Source organism: Pelobates fuscus, chromosome 6, assembly GCF_036172605.1.
Source record: "Pelobates fuscus isolate aPelFus1 chromosome 6, aPelFus1.pri, whole genome shotgun sequence".
NCBI classification, from domain to species: Eukaryota; Metazoa; Chordata; class Amphibia; order Anura; family Pelobatidae; genus Pelobates; species Pelobates fuscus.
This window is the reverse complement of record NC_086322.1, coordinates 14,176,174-14,200,532: the sequence shown is the minus strand read 5'-3', so window position 1 is coordinate 14,200,532 and position 24,359 is coordinate 14,176,174. Positions and strand designations below refer to the sequence as shown.

Sequence of the window (24,359 nt, the reverse complement as noted above, 5' to 3'; positions counted from 1 at the left end):
AAGCTAAAAGTGTATGAATATCAAATCTTAGATTTGAAAGGAAATATCAGAAGCACCAGGAAACATATATAATTGAGGAGGCATTCCATCATCTTCACTTAGGAGCACTTGAAGGGTTTTGCTGTATAAATTAAACACAGTTCAAAATTACATACTTCTAAAGAGAAACAACAAACAGAATGCTTGGGCTCGTCTGGGAATTGAACCCTGGACCTCTCGCACCCGAAGCGAGAATCATACCCCTAGACCAACGAGCCAGTGTGGTGCACTTTCAGCATAGTGGGAAATGCCTATACTAATGCTTCAGACAGCGCTTGTGTTGTCTAAATAGCCACTGGACTATGTTTTGAAAATGGGAAAATAAAGGACAGATGTTTGGAGGAAGAAGTCATTATATATAGACTTGTGCAAAATTGTGTTTGGAGCAGTTGGAATGGTTCCAAAACCTTTAATCCACAGCCGGATGTAATGATAGCATTGAATTTACCTGTAGAGTCTTATTCATCGATTCATTCAGCTGTGGAATGGAAGGAATTTGATTCGGACCTCCCCTCTCTAACACACTTTTTCACAAGTCTAACTATGCATAAAAATAGAATTCCGTATGTCAAGTCATATTGTGTTTTTTTACTCCTTTGTTTTAACAAAGATTTTGCAGTTTTAACAAGGACTTTGAAATCTTAAAAGCGTCAAATGAGCAGTTAGTGGTAAGTAGTAAGATACCCGACAAGCAGGATCTATGATGTGTCCACAGAATCTTAAATAGGGGGTAACCCTTGAATATATATTAACTAAGTAGACTGGTGGTGATCAAAGCCCAAATCGGCACATGAACACCCATAAAGATTCTGTGAGTCTACCCTTGATGGACAGAAAAATAAAAAACACCTTTATTGTAGGGTATAAATTCCCCTCAAAAAATAAAGGAAACTTATAACTAACTAACACATCTAATAAATTAAGGGGGAGATGAACCTGTATCAATATGAGATAGGAGTGGATAATAAAATAGTACGTAATAACGTCCATTTACTTGTTCTAATTTATAGAGGTTTCAATACCATTTAATGTGTCATCTCTTATAAGACACGACCGTGGCATATTTTCAAAACAAATCCAAGTATGGCTAATTTCCTTTCCCAATTGAAAGAACCTAATCAATGGTGCACAGACATAGAATCTGTATTCTCCGATAAAGACGTAACATACCTACCAGAACACGATAATATAAATTCCAAGTTTAGGAGTCTATCAAACATGTGTAAGCAACAGATCAGGCTGGGATGGGAAGTAACCTCTCTACAAAAGTATCAGAGTAAATCGATGATACCAAGGGGGTTAAGGGTCCAGACGACACCAAATGTTGAAATGAATGACCCGGCCTTACAAAAAGAATGGGAGGAAGCAGCGGATACCTGCTCCAAAAAATTCATGGATATCTTGCAAAGATTTGAAGCAGAGAGGCTTAAAACTGTTAATGAAAAAGTGAAGACAGCAATAGAGGATATACAAAGCTGTAAAGACGACCCCTCTTTCGCTGCACAAGAACAGAAATTACAACAAAATCTGAACAAGTATCAAAATAATGTTAAAAGTCGTAAACACGGAAAATACGTGAGGGACAATGACGACTATAGAAAAGGCAATGTGTATAGACGCTTCAAAAAAACAATGAGGATGGACTCAGATCATTATGAGACGTCTGAATATGAAACGTCAGACACAGATAGTGAACAAACACCCACCACCAGTAATAATCGGAACCAACAGGGTAGCAAAGGAATACTAAAAAAGGGAGTGACTTTTTTAGGACAGCCCCCTCGAGAAGGGGAAACACAGAACTACAGACAAACCAGGAACAGAGGCAGGGCACGCAGGAGATACTGAATAAAGATATGCGAGTAGTTAATTTGTCAGATACCATACTTACTGACACGCAAATAGGGGTCTTGATGAAAGGACTATCCTTTGTTCCGATTCCTCCATTTAACCATTTTGAATGGATTAAAGATGTCAACCTGTTTGGCAGAAGACTGGCACTACATAAATTCTTTAAAATAAAAGATGAAAAAAAGGCCAAAGAATTGGGTTTCAACCTAAGAGAATACCAATGCCTACAGGAATTAGTTACCCTTTTAGAGGAGAATGATAATACGGCAATAACTACTCCATATACAAACCTGCGACCTAAGAGCAAATTCACCCCCAACCTGAGAGAGTTCAAGAACATCGACATGTTTGTGGAATCTACCACCAACATGATAAAAATGATTAATACGGATATGCTTACCATGAAACCTAAGGGTAATTTGTCCAAAGCAGAATGGAAAGCACTCTGCAGCCTAAAGGAAAATGATGGGATCATCATCAAACCGGCGGACAAAGGTGGCAACATCGTGATAATGAACAGAGCACACTATATACAAATAATAGAGAGCATGCTCCTTGATGATAAGACTTATAGTGTACTTACCAATGATCCATCAACCAAGTACCAAAGGGAGTACAAATTGCTCCTAGACCAAGCATATGATGACGGTATCCTGACTAAAGAGGAATACTGTAGTATCTTTATAAAATACCCGACAATTTCCACATTTTATGGCCTCCCAAAGATCCATAAACAGTATGAAACACTGACAGCCAGACCCATAGTCTCAGGGTCCAATAACTTTACTAGCAAGGGAAGCATATATGTGGATAGGATATTACGACCGTACGTGGAAACTCTACCTTCATACCTAAAAGATACAAAAGACACATTGAAGTGCTTGAGATCATTGAAGGTACCTAGAGGGTCAGTACTCTGCAGCTTGGATGTTGAAGCTCTTTATTCTTCTATCCCCCATGAAAGTGGGCTTGACCATGTGGGTCATTTTTTGGAAAAAAGAGGCCCAGATCATGATACCCATACAAAGTTTGTGCTAAAGTTACTACGATTCATCCTTACCCATAACTTCTTTTTATTCAAAAACAAGTACTACCACCAGGTGCAGGGGACCGCTATGGGGACATCTTGTGCCCCAGCTTATGCCAACCTGCACCTGGGTTGGTGGGAAAGTAAGGTGGTCTTCTCGGAACAAAATTCACGATACACAGATTTCATCTATGTATGGAAACGGTACATAGATGATATCTTAGTGATATGGACAGGCACCAGGGAAGTCTTCGAGGAGTTTGTAACATCCCTGAACGTGAATAGTCTAAATTTGAAATTCACCATGGAATTTGGAAATCAAGCACTTAATTTCCTAGACTGCACCCTCACTATAACAAAAACCCTTGAGATTAAGACTACCCTTTTCCGTAAGCCCACGTCAACAAACAACATGTTGAGGTGGGAGAGCTACCACCCAGTCCCCCTCAAAAGGGGTATCCCAGTAGGGCAATATTTGAGGCTTAGAAGGAATTGCTCATCGACTGAGGATTTTAAGACAAAAGCAAAAGAACTGAGACAAAGGTTTAGAGAAAGAGGATACCCAATCAGATGCCTGAAACAAGCATACCAAAGGGCACTTGACAGTGACCGGGAGACCCTTTTGCAAAATAACAAACCAGACACGGACAAACAAATCAGATGTATAGCCAACTATGACGCAGGCTGGGAGGAAGCAAAAAGTATTCTAAATCGATTCTGGCCATTACTGACACAAGACCCTCACCTGAAGGATACCATTTCCTCCAGAGTATCAGTCACAGCCAGAAGAGGGAAGAATATAAAATATATACTAGTACCCAGTCACCTATCTATGTCTAAGAATACATCAAAAAACTGGATTACGGTACAAGGTACATACCAGTGTGGGAGATGTGTAGCATGCATTTTTATTGCCAAAGGGTCTAAGACAATTACAGACTCTGCAGATACCACTACAATCCCCATAAAGCAGTTTTTTAACTGCAATACATCTGGTATAGTATATCTATTAACGTGTAAGTGTGGTTTAAAGTATGTTGGAAAAACCATACGTCCTTTTAAAAAACGAATTATGGAACATGTCCACTCAGTTACATCACACAGAGATACACCAGTCGCAAGACACATTAGGTTCCAACACAGTGATACACCCCGCTGCATTAAATTTGCGGGCATTGAGAAGATCCAGATGGGCAAGAGAGGTGGAGACCTAGACCAGACCCTCAAAAGAAGGGAATGTTACTGGATCCACAAACTAGATACCCTATCACCTAAAGGACTCAATGAAGGGTTTACATTCACCCCCTTCATTGGTTAAGGAACTCCATAATTGTTAATATGTAAATATGTATATATATAAGAGACAGTCTACCTGGGACGCAATTTTCTAAACCTACACCAGAAATGTATTAAGGATATAAACATCTACATAGACTAACATTTAATGTGACACTTCGTAATGACACTGACTCTGTGGTTTGCCTACAAATGATACATGCACTGTATAGCTTATGAAGACTAGATATAATAGAGACGGCGTTTTGTTCCATTTATTTGATAATGAAGGATTAAAATGGGAGCATAAAAGTAATATTATATAGACTCTATGTTGGCTCCATATAAATCCTTCCCTTTCTTCTTCTTCCCTTTTGATTTACTTTGGGGGTTATGTAGTATCTCCTTAAATGGCTATAAACAATATCCATCCCTTTGGCTACAAGAAGTACCAATCTTTGGAAATAGTTTAATACAGGGCCGATACGACACCCTATCTAAACAAGTACATTGTGGTACCCCGAGGTCTCGGAAAGGGATGTTGAATATAAACAAACCCGTCCTCCTACTATTGACGTTAACAAGCTCCAGTAATCACCATAGCGCACAACATCGGGATACGAGTATGCTCCATACACACACTCATTTGTAAAAACACGCCCCCGAAATGACGTGGAGGGGCGGTACTAAACGGCAGTGTCCGCCCATTCTGGATTTTGGCGCGCGAGGCATGAACGAGAGGTACTCAGGGATTGGCTATCAATCTAAGGTAACATGATATAAAAGAAGAGCCAGTGCCAGTGTCACATTCACCTTTGAAAAAGGCGCTTGCATAGCGCCGAAACGTGCGTTAGGTTATGCTTTTAATTTATCACTAAACACTTTGTGTGTTCACTAGGTGGGGGGAGATCTTTGAGATATATAGGAGGTTCATATAGGAGTTTTGATATTTCTATTAAGTTGGAGTTTTTCTAAGTTCTAGCAGTCAGTACAGAACGATACTCTTTATCTAGCTTATTCTGTAACAGTGTGAGCAGCAGTTATCCTGGTATTCAGCGTCATGGACGGTTGCTTTAGAGACTAGACTACAGAATTCTTTAAACAAGTTGTACATATTGATAGATAGTACGACTTATAGACCCTGCATACCTGTCTCGCAGCATCTACTGGCCTATTACAGTGTACTGCCGCTTACTTACACTGTTCTGCTAATAAGTTCATTTAATAAGAGTATTTTCTGTTCTATGCTTATTCCAGATAGGATCTAAAGGGTCTGCTCGTACATTCTAGTCAGGATCTAGTTGTCCTCACGACGGCAACACCTAATCCTATCACACTAAGCGACTCACTAACAGTCTCACTAATAGGGGAATCGTAATAGACACTGGATTTAAGGCTTTACTTACAGATCTCTCGTAATTGTCTTATACTGATTGACATTATGTTTTAGACGGTCTAGATTAGCAAGTCTTTAGGTGTTTACTTTTTCTCTCTAGATAGAATGGTCTGGATACTCCCTTGCTAAAGTCCATTGCTTACAGATAGGTTTTCAGGACCTCTGGGACAAAAATTCCAAAGAACTTTCCCACGCTTGTAAAATGACACAGAGCACTGTGATTGGATGGCTTGAAATCTCTGTGTCATTTTACAAGCGTGGGAAAGTTCCAAAGAACTTTCCCACGCTTGTAAAATGACACAGAGCACTGTGATTGGATGGCTTGAAATCCATCCAATCACAGTGCTCTGTGTCATTTTACAAGCGTGGGAAAGTTCTTTGGAACTTTCCCACGCTTGTAAAATGACACAGAGCACTGTGATTGGATGGCTTGAAATCCATCCAATCACAGTGCTCTGTGTCATTTTACAAGCGTGGGAAAGTTCTTTGGAACTTTCCCACGCTTGTAAAATGACACAGAGATTTCAAGCCATCCAATCACAGTGCTCTGTGTCATTTTACAAGCGTGGGAAAGTTCTTTGGAATTTTCCCACGCTTGTAAAATGACACAGAGCACTGTGATTGGATGGCTTGAAATCCATCCAATCACAGTGCTCTGTGTCATTTTACAAGCGTGGGAAAGTTCTTTGGAATTTTCCCACGCTTGTAAAATGACACAGAGCACTGTGATTGGATGGCTTGAAATCCATCCAATCACAGTGCTCTGTGTCATTTTACAAGCGTGGGAAAGTTCCAAAGAACTTTCCCACGCTTGTAAAATGACACAGAGCACTGTGATTGGATGGATTTCAAGCCATCCAATCACAGTGCTCTGTGTCATTTTACAAGCGTGGGAAAATTCCAAAGAACTTTCCCACGCTTGTAAAATGACAAAGAGCACTCTGATTGGCTTAAACCCACCAATCAGAGTGTTCTTAGGCTAATTGCAGGGCGGGGCAAGGCTTTATAAGCCTTGCCCCGCCCTGCGGAGCTCAGTCTGCGCGGAGCCCTCCATGGGTGAAGATGGATTATTTTATTGTGCGCTCGGGTTTTTTCTTTTTCGTCGGGTTTTTTTTTTGCGCTCGGGTTTTTTATTTTATTTTTAGTTCGACGGCTATGATGGTTTTTTATTTGGCCTTTTTTGGGGCTGAAAAATGAAGATTTTAGAAAAAAGAAGACGTCGAATGGTAAGTTTAATTTTACTTTACAGGTTAGCAATTTTATTCCCCCCTCACTATTTTGTAGGGTGAGGGGGGTAGGTAGGGGCATTTTTTATTTGGGTGGGGGGTGGGTGACTAGGGGCTTGGGCACCCCTAGTCACCTTGATGGGGGGGGGGGGAATTTACTTAGTGCCCCCACCCGCCGCCCAGGGGTGGGGGCGGGGGGAGGACAGTAGGTCCCCCCCCATTATCGTTATGGCCCCCACCCGCCGCCCAGGGGTGGGGGCCGGGGGGGGGGAGGACAGTAGATCCCCCCCCCCTTATTACTATTATGGCCCCCACCCGCCGCCCAGGGGTGGGGGCCGGGGGGGAGGACAGTAGGTCCCCCCCCTTTTTTTCCATTAGGGCCCCCACCCGCCGCCCAGGGGTGGGGGCCGGGGGCTGGAGGACAGTAGGTCCCCCCCCTTATTACTATTATGGCCCCCACCCGCCGCCCAGGGGTGGGGGCCGGGGGGGGGCGGACAGTAGTTCGCCCCCTATTACTATTATGGCCCCCACCCGCCGCCCAGGGGTGGGGGCCGGGGGGTGGAGGACAGTAGGTCCCCCCCCCTTATTACTATTATGGCCCCCACCCGCCGCCCAGGGGTGGGGGCCGGGGGGGAGGACAGTAGGTCCCCCCTTCTTCTTTTTTCCATTAGGGCCCCCACCCGCCGCCCAGGGGTGGGGGCCGGGGGCTGGAGGACAGTAGGTCCCCCCCCCCTATTACTATTATGGCCCCCACCCGCCGCCCAGGGGTGGGGGCCGGGGGGTGGAGGACATTAGGTCCCCCCCCCCCCCTTATTACTATTATGGCCCCCACCCGCCGCCCAGGGGTGGGGGCCGGGGGGGAGGACAGTAGGTGTCCCCCCCCTTTTTTCCATTAGGGCCCCCACCCGCCGCCCAGGGGTGGGGGCCGGGGGCTGGAGGACAGTAGGTGTCCCCCCCTTATTACTATTATGGCCCCCACCCGCCGCCCAGGGGTGGGGGCCGGGGGATGGAGGACAGTAGGTCCCCCCCCCCTTATTACTATTATGGCCCCCACCCGCCGCCCAGGGGTGGGGGCCTGAGGGGAGGACAGTAGGTCCCCCCTCATTCCCATTATGGCCCCCACCCGCCGTCCAGGGGTGGGGGCCGGCGGGGGAGGACAGTAGGCCCCCCGTCCCCCCCTTATTACCCTTTTTTTTTTTTTTTTACAGTGAGCAGCCACAGGCTGCTCACTGTTTAGTGGACATGCCCCTACTCGCGATATAGCGAGTAGGGGCATTGGGGAGATTTTAATCTCCCTTGTGCTATTATGGGGGTCATATTGACCCCCATAGAGTGAGGAGGGGACCTGGGGGGCTTTGAAGTGGTGGGGAGCACTGCTCCCTGCCGCTTCTATAGTTACATATTACAAGGAGGGAGCTGCACGCCGGTAGCTCCCTCCTTGTAATAAACTGAACGAACAAACTAACACTGATACACAGTGTTAGTTTGTTCGTCTGATTTTTTCTATTCATTCATTCGTCTGTCTGATGAATGAATGAATAGGTGAAATTCCCGTTCGCATGTCCAGATGTTTCACTGGGCATGTGCGGGAATCTCAGGGCTATCTAGTGTGGGTAGATGACGTGTACCACAGGGACTTCACCTACCCACACAAAGATGGCGGCGCCCTGAATATAGATCGGGGCAGAAAATAAAGAATAAAAAATAGGTAATGTGGGGGGCATAGGGGCATTTGGGGATGACTAGGGGGTCGATTGGATGTAGTTAAGGCGGGAGGGGGGTTAAAAAAAAAACGGAATTCGGCATGACAGTGCCGCTTTAAGCTATGGCTCTATTCATAAGGGACACTGTCTATCTCCATTCTACATAGGATCTCTATACTATGATTAGTTTACATCTGTTGCCTCTTATGCAGATCATAGCTATACTCTAGGGATCCAAGGACGTTATTACGTACTATTTTATTATCCACTCCTATCTCATATTGATACAGGTTCATCTCCCCCTTAATTTATTAGATGTGTTAGTTAGTTATAAGTTTCCTTTATTTTTTGAGGGGAATTTATACCTTACAATAAAGGTGTTTTTTATTTTTCTGTCCATTAAGGGTAGACTCACAGAATCTTTATGGGTGTTCATGTGCCGATTTGGGCTTTGATCACCACCAGTCTACTTAGTTAAATGAGCAGTTAGCCCTTGCATTAACAAATTATCAGAAAACATTGATTTTGAATGGTTGGTTATGAAACATACACATTTCTAACGATTTCTCTCAAAGTTTCTCATAAGTTTCTAAAAAAAAAGCTTAAGGTGAATGCCTATAAAATCTTAGATTTATAAGGTGATATCAGAAGCACCATACATTTTTAAATAAGAGACTGAAAACAGGAAATAAATATACAAGGTGGCATGACATCTTCTTCTCTTAAAAGCACTTGAAGGGTTTTGCTATTATTGAATTTTGCTGACTAAATTAAACAGTTCGAAGCTGCGTGCTTTAAAACAGAAAAACAAAAGCTTGGGCCCATCAGGGATTTGAACCCAGGACCTCTCGCACCCTGCAGAGAAGAAATTTATTACAAAAATAGACTTGTGCAAAATTATGTTTGGGGAGGTTGGCCTGGTTCCAATAACTTGAATTTTCTTGTAGAGTGTTATTTATCAATACATTAACGACTGCCTTGACTTGTAGAGTGTTATTCATTAATACATTATTTAGGTGTTAACTGGAAGTCATTTGATTCGGACTAACCCTCTCTAACACATATTTGCACAAGTTTAAGTATGAATAAAAATGGAATTCCGTATGTCAAAACATATAGTCTTTTTTTCTCCTTTGTTGGTTCTTAGAAAAGATTTTGCAGTCTTAACAAAGACTTTGCAGTCTTAAAAGTGTCATCTGAGCAGTTATGTCTGGCATTAATGACTTACGATAAACTATTGATTTTGAATGGTTGATAATGAAAACGACACATTTCTAAATATTTCTCTCAAACTTTCTCATACATTTCTAAGAAAAAGCTAAAAGTGTATGAATATCAAATCTTAGATTTGAAAGGAAATATCAGAAGCACCAGGAAACATATATAATTGAGGAGGCATTCCATCATCTTCACTTAGGAGCACTTGAAGGGTTTTGCTGTATAAATTAAACACAGTTCAAAATTACATACTTCTAAAGAGAAACAACAAACAGAATGCTTGGGCTCGTCCGGGATTTGAACCCGGGACCTCTCGCACCCGAAGCGAGAATCATACCCCTAGACCAACGAGCCAGTGTGGTGCACTTTCAGCATAGTGGGAAATGCCTATACTAATGCTTCAGACAGCGCTTGTGTTGTCTAAAAAGCCACTGGACTATGTTTTGAAAATGGGAAAATAAAGGAAAGATGTTTGGAGGAAGAAGTCATTATACATAGACTTGTGCAAAATTGTGTTTGGAGCAGTTGGAATGGTTCCAAAACCTTTAATCCACAGCCGGATGTAATGATAGCATTGAATTTACCTGTAGAGTCTTATTCATCGATTCATTCAGCTGTGGAATGGAAGGAATTTGATTCGGACCTCCCCTCTCTAACACACTTTTTCACAAGTCTAACTATGAATAAAAATAGAATTCCGTATGTCAAGTCATATTGTGTTTTTTTCTCCTTTGTTTTAACAAAGATTTTGCAGTTTTAACAAGGACTTTGAAATCTTAAAAGCGTCATATGAGCAGTTAGCCCTTGCATTAACCCCTTCAGGACGGAGTCAATAGTGCACGTTCTGATCAAAACAAAACGTAAACAAAAACTGGAATTTGCGCTATATGTCTGTTCAACCGTAATTCACCTCTTTCATATTAAATGCACCCACACTTATTATATATAATTTTGTTCAGGAGAAACAGGGCTTTCATTTCATATAAAATATTTATATATGAAACAATTTATTATGAATAAAATAAAAAAAAACTGTAAGAAATTAGAATTTTTTTTTTAATTTGTAGTTCCGCCTCACATTTTAGCTGTAAATGTCATAATACTGTTAGGTTTTACTGCAACAAAATGCACATATTTGTAATCAGCGATGTCTCACGAGTACAACAGTACCCCCCATTAACAGGTTTTATGGTGTTTTGGAAAGTTACAGGGTCAAATATAGAACGTTCCATTTTCAAATTGAAATTTGACAGATTAGTAATGTTACCTTTGAGACGGTGTGGTAGCCCAGGAATGAGAATTACCCCCATAATGGCATACCATTTGAAAAAGTAGACAACCCAAGGTATTGAACGTGGGGTATGTTTAGTCTTTTTTAGTAGCCACTTAGTCACAAACACTGGCCAAAGTTAGCGTTCATATTTGTTTCTGTGTGAAAAAAGCAAAAAACTAATATTTGGCCAGTGTTTGTGACTAAGTGGCTACTAAAAATGACTGGACATACCCCATTTGCAATACCTTGGGTTGTCTACTTTTGCAAATGGTATGCCATCATGGGGGTAATTCTTATTCCTGGGCTACCATACGGTCTCAAAGGCAACATAACCAATCTGGCAAATTTCAATGTCAAAAAAATGAAATGCGAGCCTTATATGTGACTCTCTAACTTTCCAAAACACCATAAAACCTGTACATGGGGGGTACTGTTATTCTTGGGAGACTTCACTAAACACAAATATTAGTGTTTTAAAACAGTAAAACATATTACAACAATAATATAGTCCATAAAAGTGCCGTTTGTTTGTAAAAAATGCAAAAAACGTCACTTTTACTTAAAATATCATTGTTGTAATACAATTTACCAGTTTGAAACACTAATATTTGAGTTCAGCGAAGTCTCCCGAGTAAAACAGTACCCCCTATATACAGGTTTTATGGTGTCTTGGAGAGTTACAGGGTCAAATATAGTGCTTGCGAATTAAATTCTCTGCACTTTCTCCCTGTGTTGTCAGGCATGTCAATCAAATTTTAATTAATTAAATGACATAATTATGTTAAAAAATTACTTAAATATACACGTAGAATTTTAATATATATGCATTTATCGGTATTTAAATTCTACGTGTATACTAATGTAATCTTTCATGTAATTATATGTATTTATCTATCTATATATATTTGCGGTTATTTGTATTTTATATATAGATAGATATATATAGAATGTCATTCTAAGTGTATTCTGTTTCCAATATATATATATTAATAACAAAATACAGTTAGAATGAAATTACATATGAATATATAATTTATTTTAAATTTTGTTTCAATATTTTATTTATTTATTTTATTATTTTATTTATTTATTATTGTAATTATACGTATATATATATAATATATATATGTAGATCTATTATATATAATATATATATATATACATATTATATATGTAACGTCATTCTAAGTGTATTTTAATACTAATATATATACTAATATTAATATTAAAATACATCACGTATGACGTTACATATATATAATATGTATATATATTATATATATAATATATATACATATATTATATATATATAAATACTTGTATTTTATTTTAACATGTGTATTTAATTTTTTTTTTACACTACCTACCAGCAGGGGGACTCTCTAATATTTTAGACAGTCCCCCTGCTGGCAGATCCATAGCCAGCTATAGGGGGCCATGTGATCGCTCTTTGAGAGCGATCACATGGCCCCCGGGGGCCTCATTTGCCGGAGGGGGGCTGCCTGGGCTCTCAGGCAGACCCCCAGAAGAGGATCGCGGCGGAGGTAAGTATAGCTTACCTCCTGGGGGCTTCAGCCATTACGGCGTTCTATGCCGCCGCAACGGCTTTAAAGTCCTTTAAAGCCGCGACGGCATAGAACGCCGTAACGGCGTTAAGGGGTTAATAAATTATCAGAAAACATTGATTTTGAATGGTTGGTTATGAAACATACACATTTCTAACGATTTCTCTCAAAGTTTCTCATAAGTTTCTCAAAAAAAAGCTAAAGGTGAATGCCTATAAAATCTTAGATTTATAAGGTGATATCAGAAGCACCATACATTTTTAAATAAGAGACTGAAAACAGGAAATAAATATACAAGGTGGCATGACATCTTCTTCTCTTAAAAGCACTTGAAGGGTTTTGCTATTATTGAATTTTGCTGACTAAATTAAACAGTTCGAAGCTGCGTGCTTTAAAACAGAAAAACAAAAGCTTGGGCCCATCAGGGATTTGAACCCAGGACCTCTCGCACCCTGCAGAGAAGAAATTTATTACAAAAATAGACTTGTGCAAAATTATGTTTGGGGAGGTTGGCCTGGTTCCAATAACTTGAATTTTCTTGTAGAGTGTTATTTATCAATACATTAACGACTGCCTTTACTTGTACAGTGTTATTCATTAATACATTATTTAGGTGTTGACTGGAAGTCATTTGATTCGGACTAACCCTCTCTAACACATATTTGCACAAGTTTAAGTATGAATAAAAATGGAATTCCGTATGTCAAAAAATATAGTCTTTTTTTCTCTTTTCTTTGTTCTTAGCAAAGATTAGCAAAATTAGATTGTGCAAAATGATGTTTGGGGAGGTTGGCCTGGTTCCAATAACTTGAATTTACTTGTAGAGTGTTATTCATCAATACATTAATGACTGACTTGAATTTACTTGGAGAGTGTTATTCATCAATACATTATTCAGGTGTGGACTGGAAGTTATTTGATTCGGACTTACCCTCTCTAACACATATTTGCACAAGTTTAAGTATGAATAAAAATAGAATTCCGTACGTCAAAACATATAGTCTTTTTTTCTCCTTTGTTGGTTCTTAGAAAAGATTTTGCAGTCTTAACAAAGACTTTGCAGTCTTAAAAGTGTCATCTGAGCAGTTATGTCTGGCATTAATGACTTACGATAAACTATTGATTTTGAATGGTTGATAATGAAAACGACACATTTCTAAATATTTCTCTCAAACTTTCTCATACATTTCTAAGAAAAAGCTAAAAGTGTATGAATATCAAATCTTAGATTTGAAAGGAAATATCAGAAGCACCAGGAAACATATATAATTGAGGAGGCATTCCATCATCTTCACTTAGGAGCACTTGAAGGGTTTTGCTATATAAATTAAACACAGTTCAACATTACATACTTCTAAAGAGAAACAACAAACAGCATGTGAATGCTTGGGCTCATCCGGGATTTGAACCCAGGACCTCTCGCACCCGAAGCGAGAATCATACCCGTAGACCAACGAGCCAGTGTGGTGCACTTTCAGCATAGTGGGAAATGCCTATACTAATGCTTCAGACAGCGCTTGTGTTGTCTAAATAGCCACTGGACTATGTTTTGAAAATGGGAAAATAAAGGAAAGATGTGTGGAGGAAGAAGTCATTATACATAGACTTGTGCAAAATTGTGTTTGGAGCAGTTGGAATGGTTCCAAAACCTTTAATCCACAGCCGGATGTAATGATAGCATTGAATTTACCTGTAGAGTCTTATTCATCGATTCATTCAGCTGTGGAATGGAAGGAATTTGATTCGGACCTCCCCTCTCTAACACACTTTTTCACAAGTCTAACTATGAATAAAAATAGAATTCCGTATGTCAAGTCATATTGTGTTTTTTTTCTCCTTTGTTTTAACAAAGATTTTGCAGTTTTAACAAGGACTTTGAAATCTTAAAAGCGTCATATGAGCAGTTAGCCCTTGCATTAATAAATTATCAGAAAACATTGATTTTGAATGGTTGGTTATGAAACATACACATTTCTAACGATTTCTCTCAAAATTTCTCATAAGTTTCTAAAAAAAAAAGCTAAAGGTGAATGCCTATAAAATCTTAGATTTATAAGGTGATATCAGAAGCACCATACATTTTTAAATAAGAGACTGAAAACAGGAAATAAATATACAAGGTGGCATGACATCTTCTTCTCTTAAAAGCACTTGAAGGGTTTTGCTATTATTGAATTTTGCTGACTAAATTAAACAGTTCGAAGCTGCGTGCTTTAAAACAGAAAAACAAAAGCTTGGGCCCATCAGGGATTTGAACCCAGGACCTCTCGCACCCTGCAGAGAAGAAATTTATTACAAAAATAGACTTGTGCAAAATTATGTTTGGGGAGGTTGGCCTGGTTCCAATAACTTGAATTTTCTTGTAGAGTATTATTTATCAATACATTAACGACTGCCTTGACTTGTAGAGTGTTATTCATTAATACATTATTTAGGTGTTGACTGGAAGTCATTTGATTCGGACTAACCCTCTCTAACACTTATTTGCACAAGTTTAAGTATGAATAAAAATGGAATTCCGTATGTCAAAACATATAGTCTTTTTTTCTCTTTTCTTTGTTCTTAGCAAAGATTAGCAAAATTAGACTTGTGCAAAATGATGTTTGGGGAGGTTGGGCTGGTTCCAATAACTTGAATTTACTTGTAGAGTGTTATTCATCAATACATTAATGACTGACTTGAATTTACTTGGAGAGTGTTATTCATCAATACATTATTCAGGTGTGGACTGGAAGTTATTTGATTCGGACTTACCCTCTCTAACACATATTTGCACAAGTTTAAGTATGAATAAAAATAGAATTCCGTACGTCAAAACATATAGTCTTTTTTTCTCCTTTGTTGGTTCTTACAAAAGATGTTGCAGTCTTAACAAAGACTTTGCAGTCTTAAAAGTGTCATCTGAGCAGTTATGTCTGGCATTAATGACTTACGATAAACTATTGATTTTGAATGGTTGATAATGAAAACGACACATTTCTAAATATTTCTCTCAAACTTTCTCATACATTTCTAAGAAAAAGCTAAAAGTGTATGAATATCAAATCTTAGATTTGAAAGGAAATATCAGAAGCACCAGGAAACATATATAATTGAGGAGGCATTCCATCATCTTCATTTAGGAGCACCTGAAGGGTTTTGCTGTATAAATTAAACACAGTTCAAAATTACATACTTCTAAAGAGAAACAACAAACAGAATGCTTGGGCTCGTCTGGGATTTGAACCCGGGACCTCTCGCACCCGAAGCGAGAATCATACCCTTAGACCAACGAGCCAGTGTGGTGCACTTTCAGCATAGTGGGAAATGCCTATACTAATGCTTCAGACAGCGCTTGTGTTGTCTAAATAGCCACTGGACTATGTTTTGAAAATGGGAAAATAAAGGAAAGATGTGTGGAGGAAGAAGTCATTATACATAGACTTGTGCAAAATTGTGTTTGGAGCATTTGGAATGGTTCCAAAACCTTTAATCCACAGCCGGATGTAATGATAGCATTGAATTTACCTGTAGAGTCTTATTCATCGATTCATTCAGCTGTGGAATGGAAGGAATTTGATTCGGACCTCCCCTCTCTAACACACTTTTTCACAAGTCTAACTATGAATAAAAATAGAATTCCGTATGTCAAGTCATATTGTGTTTTTTTTCTCCTTTGTTTTAACAAAGATTTTGCAGTTTTAACAAGGACTTTGAAATCTTAAAAGCGTCAAATGAGCAGTTAGCCCTTGCATTAACAAATTATCAGAAAACATTGATTTTGAATGGTTGGTTATGAAACATACACATTTCTAACGATTTCTCTCAAAGTTTCTCATAAGTTTCTAAAAAAAAAGCTAAAGGTGAATGCCTATAAAATCTTAGATTTATAAGGTGATATCAGAAGCACCATACATTTTTAAATAAGAGACTGAAAACAGGAAATAAATATACAAGGTGGCATGACATCTTCTTCTCTTAAAAGCACTTGAAGGGTTTTGCTATTATTGAATTTTGCTGACTAAATTAAACAGTTCGAAGCTGCGTGCTTTAAAACAGAAAAACAAAAGCTTGGGCCCATCAGGGATTTGAACCCAGGACCTCTCGCACCCTGCAGAGAAGAAATTTATTACAAAAATAGACTTGTGCAAAATTATGTTTGGGGAGGTTGGCCTGGTTCCAATAACTTGAATTTTCTTGTAGAGTGTTATTTATCAATACATTAACGACTGCCTTGACTTGTAGAGTGTTATTCATTAATACATTATTTAGGTGTTGACTGGAAGTCATTTGATTCGGACTAACCCTCTCTAACACATATTTGCACAAGTTTAAGTATGAATAAAAATGGAATTCCGTATGTCAAAACATATAGTCTTTTTTTCTCTTTTCTTTGTTCTTAGCAAAGATTAGCAAAATTAGATTGTGCAAAATGATGTTTGGGGAGGTTGGCCTGGTTCCAATAACTTGAATTTACTTGTAGAGTGTTATTCATCAATACATTAATGACTGACTTGAATTTACTTGGAGAGTGTTATTCATCAATACATTATTCAGGTGTGGACTGGAAGTTATTTGATTCGGACTTACCCTCTCTAACACATATTTGCACAAGTTTAAGTATGAATAAAAATAGAATTCCGTACGTCAAAACATATAGTCTTTTTTTCTCCTTTGTTGGTTCTTAGAAAAGATGTTGCAGTCTTAACAAAGACTTTGCAGTCTTAAAAGTGTCATCTGAGCAGTTATGTCTGGCATTAATGACTTACGATAAACTATTGATTTTGAATGGTTGATAATGAAAACGACACATTTCTAAATATTTCTCTCAAACTTTCTCATACATTTCTAAGAAAAAGCTAAAAGTGTATGAATATCAAATCTTAGATTTGAAAGGAAATATCAGAAGCACCAGGAAACATATATAATTGAGGAGGCATTCCATCATCTTCACTTAGGAGCACTTGAAGGGTTTTGCTGTATAAATTAAACACAGTTCAAAATTACATACTTCTAAAGAGAAACAACAAACAGAATGCTTGGGCTCGTCCGGGATTTGAACCCGGGACCTCTCGCACCCAAAGCGAGAATCATACCCCTAGACCAACGAGCCAGTGTGGTGCACTTTCAGCATAGTGGGAAATGCCTATACTAATGCTTCAGTCAGCGCTTGTGTTGTCTAAATAGCCACTGGACTATGTTTTGAAAATGGGAAAATAAAGGAAAGATGTGTGGAGGAAGAAGTCATTATACATAGACTTGTGCAAAATTGTGTTTGGAGCAGTTGGAATGGTTCCAAAACATTTAATCCACAGCCGGATGTAATGATAGCATTGAATTTACCTGTAGTCTTATTCATCGATTCATTCAGCTGTGGAATGGAAGGAATTTGATTCGGACCTCCACTCTCTAACACACTTTTTCACAAGTCTAACTATGAATAAAAATAGAATTCCGTATGTCAAGTCATATTGTGTTTTTTTCTCCTTTGTTTTAACAAAGATTTTGCAGTTTTAACAAGGACTTTGAAATCTTAAAAGCGTCATATGAGCAGTTAGCCCTTGCATTAACAAATTATCAGAAAACATTGATTTTGAATGGTTGGTTATGAAACATACACATTTCTAACGATTTCTCTCAAAGTATCTCATAAGTTTCTAAAAAAAAAGATAAAGGTGAATGCCTATAAAATCTTAGATTTATAAGGTGATATCAGAAGCACCATACATTTTTAAATAAGAGACTGAAAACAGGAAATAAATATACAAGGTGGCATGACACCTTCTTCTCTTAAAAGCACTTGAAGGGTTTTGCTATTATTGAATTTTGCTGACTAAATTAAACAGTTCGAAGCTGCGTGCTTTAAAACAGAAAAACAAAAGCTTGGGCCCATCAGGGATTTGAACCCAGGACCTCTCGCACCCTGCAGAGAAGAAATTTATTACAAAAATAGACTTGTGCAAAATTATGTTTGGGGAGGTTGGCCTGGTTCCAATAACTTGAATTTTCTTGTAGAGTGTTATTTATCAATACATTAACGACTGCCTTGACTTGTAGAGTGTTATTCATTAATACATTATTTAGGTGTTGACTGGAAGTCATTTGATTCGGACTAACCCTCTCTAACACATATTTGCACAAGTTTAAGTATGAATAAAAATGGAATTCCGTATGTCAAAACATATAGTCTTTTTTTCTCTTTTCTTTGTTCTTAGCAAAGATTAGCAAAATTAGATTGTGCAAAATGATGTTTGGGGAGGTTGGCCTGGTTCCAATAACTTGAATTTACTTGTAGAGTGTTATTCATCAATACATTAATGACTGACTTGAATTTACTTGGAGAATGTTATTCATCAATACATTATTCAGGTGAGGACTGGAAGTTATTTGTTTCGGACTTACCCTCTCTAACACATATTTGCACAAGTTTAAGTATGAATAAAAATAGAATTCCGTACGTCAAAACATATAGTCTTTGTTTCTCCTTTGTTGGTTCTTAGAAAAGATTTTGCAGTCTTAACAAAGACTTTGCAGTCTTAAAAGTGTCATCTGAGCAGTTATGTCTGGCATTAATGACTTACGATAAACTATTGATTTTGAATGGTTGATAATGAAAACGACACATTTCTAAATATTTCTCTCAAACTTTCTCATACATTTCTAAGAAAAAGCTAAAAGTGTATGAATATCAAATCTTAGATTTGAAAGGAAATATCAGAAGCACCAGGAAACATATATAATTGAGGAGGCATTCCATCATCTTCACTTAGGAGCACTTGAAGGGTTTTGCTATATAAATTAAACACAGTTCAAAATTACATACTTCTAAAGAGAAACAACAAACAGCATGTGTATGCTTGGGCTCATCCGGGATTTGAACCCGGGACCTCTCGCACCCGAAGCGAGAATCATACCCCTAGACCAACGAGCCAGTGTGGTGCACTTTCAGCATAGTGGGAAATGCCTATACTAATGCTTCAGACAGCGCTTGTGTTGTCTAAATAGCCACTGGACTATGTTTTGAAAATGGGAAAATAAAGGAAAGATGTGTGGAGGAAGAAGTCATTATACATAGACTTGTGCAAAATTGTGTTTGGAGCAGTTGGAATGGTTCCAAAACCTTTAATCCACAGCCGGATGTAATGATAGCATTGAATTTACCTGTAGAGTCTTATTCATCGATTCATTCAGCTGTGGAATGGAAGGAATTTGATTCGGACCTCCCCTCTCTAACACACTTTTTCACAAGTCTAACTATGAATAAAAATAGAATTCCGTATGTCAAGTCATATTGTGTTTTTTTTCTCCTTTGTTTTAACAAAGATTTTGCAGTTCTAACAAGGACTTTGAAATCTTAAAAGCGTCATATGAGCAGTTAGCCCTTGCATTAACAAATTATCAGAAAACATTGATTTTGAATGGTTGGTTATGAAACATACACATTTCTAACGATTTCTCTCAAAGTTTCTCATAAGTTTCTAATAAAAAAGCTAAAGGTGAATGCCTATAAAATCTTAGATTTATAAGGTGATATCAGAAGCACCATACATTTTTAAATAAGAGACTGAAAACAGGAAATAAATATACAAGGTGGCATGACATCTTCTTCTCTTAAAAGCACTTGAAGGGTTTTGCTATTATTGAATTTTGCTGACTAAATTAAACAGTTCGAAGCTGCGTGCTTTAAAACAGAAAAACAAAAGCTTGGGCCCATCAGGGATTTGAACCCAGGACCTCTCGCACCCTGCAGAGAATAATTTATTACAAAAATAGACTTGTGCAAAATTATGTTTGGGGAGGTTGGCCTGGTTTCAATAACTTGAATTTTCTTGTAGAGTGTTATTTATCAATACATTAACGACTGCCTTGACTTGTAGAGTGTTATTCATTAATACATTATTTAGGTGTTGACTGGAAGTCATTTGATTCGGACTAACCCTCTCTAACACATATTTGCACAAGTTTAAGTATGAATAAAAATGGAATTCCGTATGTCAAAACATATAGTCTTTTTTTCTCTTTTCTTTGTTCTTAGCAAAGATTAGCAAAATTAGATTGTGCAAAATGATGTTTGGGGAGGTTGGCCTGGTTCCAATAACTTGAATTTACTTGTAGAGTGTTATTCATCAATACATTAATGACTGACTTGAATTTACTTGGAGAGTGTTATTCATCAATACATTATTCAGGTGTGGACTGGAAGTTATTTGATTCGGACTTACCCTCTCTAACACATATTTGCACAAGTTTAAGTATGAATAAAAATAGAATTCCGTACGTCAAAACATATAGTCTTTTTTTCTCCTTTGTTGGTTCTTAGAAAAGATTTTGCAGTCTTAACAAAGACTTTGCAGTCTTAAAAGTGTCATCTGAGCAGTTATGTCTGGCATTAATGACTTACGATAAACTATTGATTTTGAATGGTTGATAATGAAAACGACACATTTCTAAATATTTCTCTCAAACTTTATCATACATTTCTAAGAAAAAGCTAAAAGTGTATGAATATCAAATCTTAGATTTGAAAGGAAATATCAGAAGCACCAGGAAACATATATAATTGAGGAGGCATTCCATCATCTTCACTTAGGAGCACTTGAAGGGTTTTGCTGTATAAATTAAACACAGTTCAAAATTACATACTTCTAAAGAGAAACAACAAACAGAATGCTTGGGCTCGTCCGGGATTTGAACCCGGGACCTCTCGCACCCAAAGCGAGAATCATACCCCTAGACCAACGAGCCAGTGTGGTGCACTTTCAGCATAGTGGGAAATGCCTATACTAATGCTTCAGTCAGCGCTTGTGTTGTCTAAATAGCCACTGGACTATGTTTTGAAAATGGGAAAATAAAGGAAAGATGTGTGGAGGAAGAAGTCATTATACATAGACTTGTGCAAAATTGTGTTTGGAGCAGTTGGAATGGTTCCAAAACCTTTAATCCACAGCCGGATGTAATGATAGCATTGAATTTACCTGTAGTCTTATTCATCGATTCATTCAGCTGTGGAATGGAAGGAATTTGATTCGGACCTCCACTCTCTAACACACTTTTTCACAAGTCTAACTATGAATAAAAATAGAATTCCGTATGTCAAGTCATATTGTGTTTTTTTCTCCTTTGTTTTAACAAAGATTTTGCAGTTTTAACAAGGACTTTGAAATCTTAAAAGCGTCATATGAGCAGTTAGCCCTTGCATTAACAAATTATCAGAAAACATTGATTTTGAATGGTTGGTTATGAAACATACACATTTCTAACGATTTCTCTCAAAGTTTCTCATAAGTTTCTAAAAAAAAAGCTAAAGGTGAATGCCTATAAAATCTTAGATTTATAAGGTGATATCAGAAGCACCATACATTTTTAAATAAGAGACTGAAAACAGGAAATAAATATACAAGGTGGCATGACACCTTCTTCTCTTAAAAGCACTTGAAGGGTTTTGCTATTATTGAATTTTGCTGACTAAATTAAACAGTTCGAAGCTGCGTGCTTTAAAACAGAAAAACAAAAGCTTGGGCCCATCAGGGATTTGAACCCAGGACCTCTCGCACCCTGCAGAGAAGAAATTTATTACAAAAATAGACTTGTGCAAAATTATGTTTGGGGAGGTTGGCCTGGTTCCAATAACTTGAATTTTCTTGTAGAGTGTTATTTATCAATACATTAACGACTGCCTTGACTTGTAGAGTGTTATTCATTAATACATTATTTAGGTGTTGACTGGAAGTCATTTGATTCGGACTAACCCTCTCTAACACATATTTGCACAAGTTTAAGTATGAATAAAAATGGAATTCCGTATGTCAAAACATATAGTCTTTTTTTCTCTTTTCTTTGTTCTTAGCAAAGATTAGCAAAATTAGATTGTGCAAAATGATGTTTGGGGAGGTTGGCCTGGTTCCAATAACTTGAATTTACTTGTAGAGTGTTATTCATCAATACATTAATGACTGACTTGAATTTACTTGGAGAGTGTTATTCATCAATACATTATTCAGGTGAGGACTGGAAGTTATTTGTTTCGGACTTACCCTCTCTAACACATATTTGCACAAGTTTAAGTATGAATAAAAATAGAATTCCGTACGTCAAAACATATAGTCTTTGTTTCTCCTTTGTTGGTTCTTAGAAAAGATTTTGCAGTCTTAACAAAGACTTTGCAGTCTTAAAAGTGTCATCTGAGCAGTTATGTCTGGCATTAATGACTTACGATAAACTATTGATTTTGAATGGTTGATAATGAAAACGACACATTTCTAAATATTTCTCTCAAACTTTCTCATACATTTCTAAGAAAAAGCTAAAAGTGTATGAATATCAAATCTTAGATTTGAAAGGAAATATCAGAAGCACCAGGAAACATATATAATTGAGGAGGCATTCCATCATCTTCACTTAGGAGCACTTGAAGGGTTTTGCTATATAAATTAAACACAGTTCAAAATTACATACTTCTAAAGAGAAACAACAAACAGCATGTGAATGCTTGGGCTCATCCGGGATTTGAACCCGGGACCTCTCGCACCCGAAGCGAGAATCATACCCCTAGACCAACGAGCCAGTGTGGTGCACTTTCAGCATAGTGGGAAATGCCTATACTAATGCTTCAGACAGCGCTTGTGTTGTCTAAATAGCCACTGGACTATGTTTTGAAAATGGGAAAATAAAGGAAAGATGTGTGGAGGAAGAAGTCATTATACATAGACTTGTGCAAAATTGTGTTTGGAGCAGTTGGAATGGTTCCAAAACCTTTAATCCACAGCCGGATGTAATGATAGCATTGAATTTACCTGTAGAGTCTTATTCATCGATTCATTCAGCTGTGGAATGGAAGGAATTTGATTCGGACCTCCCCTCTCTAACACACTTTTTCACAAGTCTAACTATGAATAAAAATAGAATTCCGTATGTCAAGTCATATTGTGTTTTTTTTCTCCTTTGTTTTAACAAAGATTTTGCAGTTCTAACAAGGACTTTGAAATCTTAAAAGCGTCATATGAGCAGTTAGCCCTTGCATTAACAAATTATCAGAAAACATTGATTTTGAATGGTTGGTTATGAAACATACACATTTCTAACGATTTCTCTCAAAGTTTCTCATAAGTTTCTAATAAAAAAGCTAAAGGTGAATGCCTATAAAATCTTAGATTTATAAGGTGATATCAGAAGCACCATACATTTTTAAATAAGAGACTGAAAACAGGAAATAAATATACAAGGTGGCATGACATCTTCTTCTCTTAAAAGCACTTGAAGGGTTTTGCTATTATTGAATTTTGCTGACTAAATTAAACAGTTTGAAGCTGCGTGCTTTAAAACAGAAAAACAAAAGCTTGGGCCCATCAGGGATTTGAACCCAGGACCTCTCGCACCCTGCAGAGAATAATTTATTACAAAAATAGACTTGTGCAAAATTATGTTTGGGGAGGTTGGCCTGGTTTCAATAACTTGAATTTTCTTGTAGAGTGTTATTTATCAATACATTAACGACTGCCTTGACTTGTAGAGTGTTATTCATTAATACATTATTTAGGTGTTGACTGGAAGTCATTTGATTCGGACTAACCCTCTCTAACACATATTTGCACAAGTTTAAGTATGAATAAAAATGGAATTCCGTATGTCAAAACATATAGTCTTTTTTTCTCTTTTCTTTGTTCTTAGCAAAGATTAGCAAAATTAGATTGTGCAAAATGATGTTTGGGGAGGTTGGCCTGGTTCCAATAACTTGAATTTACTTGTAGAGTGTTATTCATCAATACATTAATGACTGACTTGAATTTACTTGGAGAGTGTTATTCATC

At 37.8% G+C, this 24,359-nt stretch overlaps 8 non-coding genes across 8 annotated transcripts; all 8 read right to left on the bottom strand.

Annotated features, from left to right (window-relative positions):
• Positions 1-185: 185 nt before the first annotated feature.
• On the bottom strand, positions 186-257 carry TRNAP-CGG (transfer RNA proline (anticodon CGG)). Its single transcript has one exon. It is a non-coding gene; the product is annotated as a tRNA-Pro (tRNA).
• Positions 258-10,017: 9,760 nt separating this feature from the next.
• Positions 10,018-10,089, bottom strand: TRNAP-CGG (transfer RNA proline (anticodon CGG)). The gene has a single exon. It is a non-coding gene; the product is annotated as a tRNA-Pro (tRNA).
• Positions 10,090-13,961: 3,872 nt separating this feature from the next.
• On the bottom strand, positions 13,962-14,033 carry TRNAP-CGG (transfer RNA proline (anticodon CGG)). The gene has a single exon. It is a non-coding gene; the product is annotated as a tRNA-Pro (tRNA).
• A 1,745-nt stretch (positions 14,034-15,778) lies between these two features.
• Positions 15,779-15,850, bottom strand: TRNAP-CGG (transfer RNA proline (anticodon CGG)). The gene has a single exon. It is a non-coding gene; the product is annotated as a tRNA-Pro (tRNA).
• A 1,743-nt stretch (positions 15,851-17,593) lies between these two features.
• Positions 17,594-17,665, bottom strand: TRNAP-UGG (transfer RNA proline (anticodon UGG)). The gene has a single exon. It is a non-coding gene; the product is annotated as a tRNA-Pro (tRNA).
• Positions 17,666-19,411: 1,746 nt separating this feature from the next.
• TRNAP-CGG (transfer RNA proline (anticodon CGG)) lies at positions 19,412-19,483 on the bottom strand. The gene has a single exon. It is a non-coding gene; the product is annotated as a tRNA-Pro (tRNA).
• Positions 19,484-21,225: 1,742 nt separating this feature from the next.
• TRNAP-UGG (transfer RNA proline (anticodon UGG)) lies at positions 21,226-21,297 on the bottom strand. Its single transcript has one exon. It is a non-coding gene; the product is annotated as a tRNA-Pro (tRNA).
• A 1,746-nt stretch (positions 21,298-23,043) lies between these two features.
• On the bottom strand, positions 23,044-23,115 carry TRNAP-CGG (transfer RNA proline (anticodon CGG)). Its single transcript has one exon. It is a non-coding gene; the product is annotated as a tRNA-Pro (tRNA).
• Between the last annotated feature and the right edge of the window lie 1,244 nt (positions 23,116-24,359).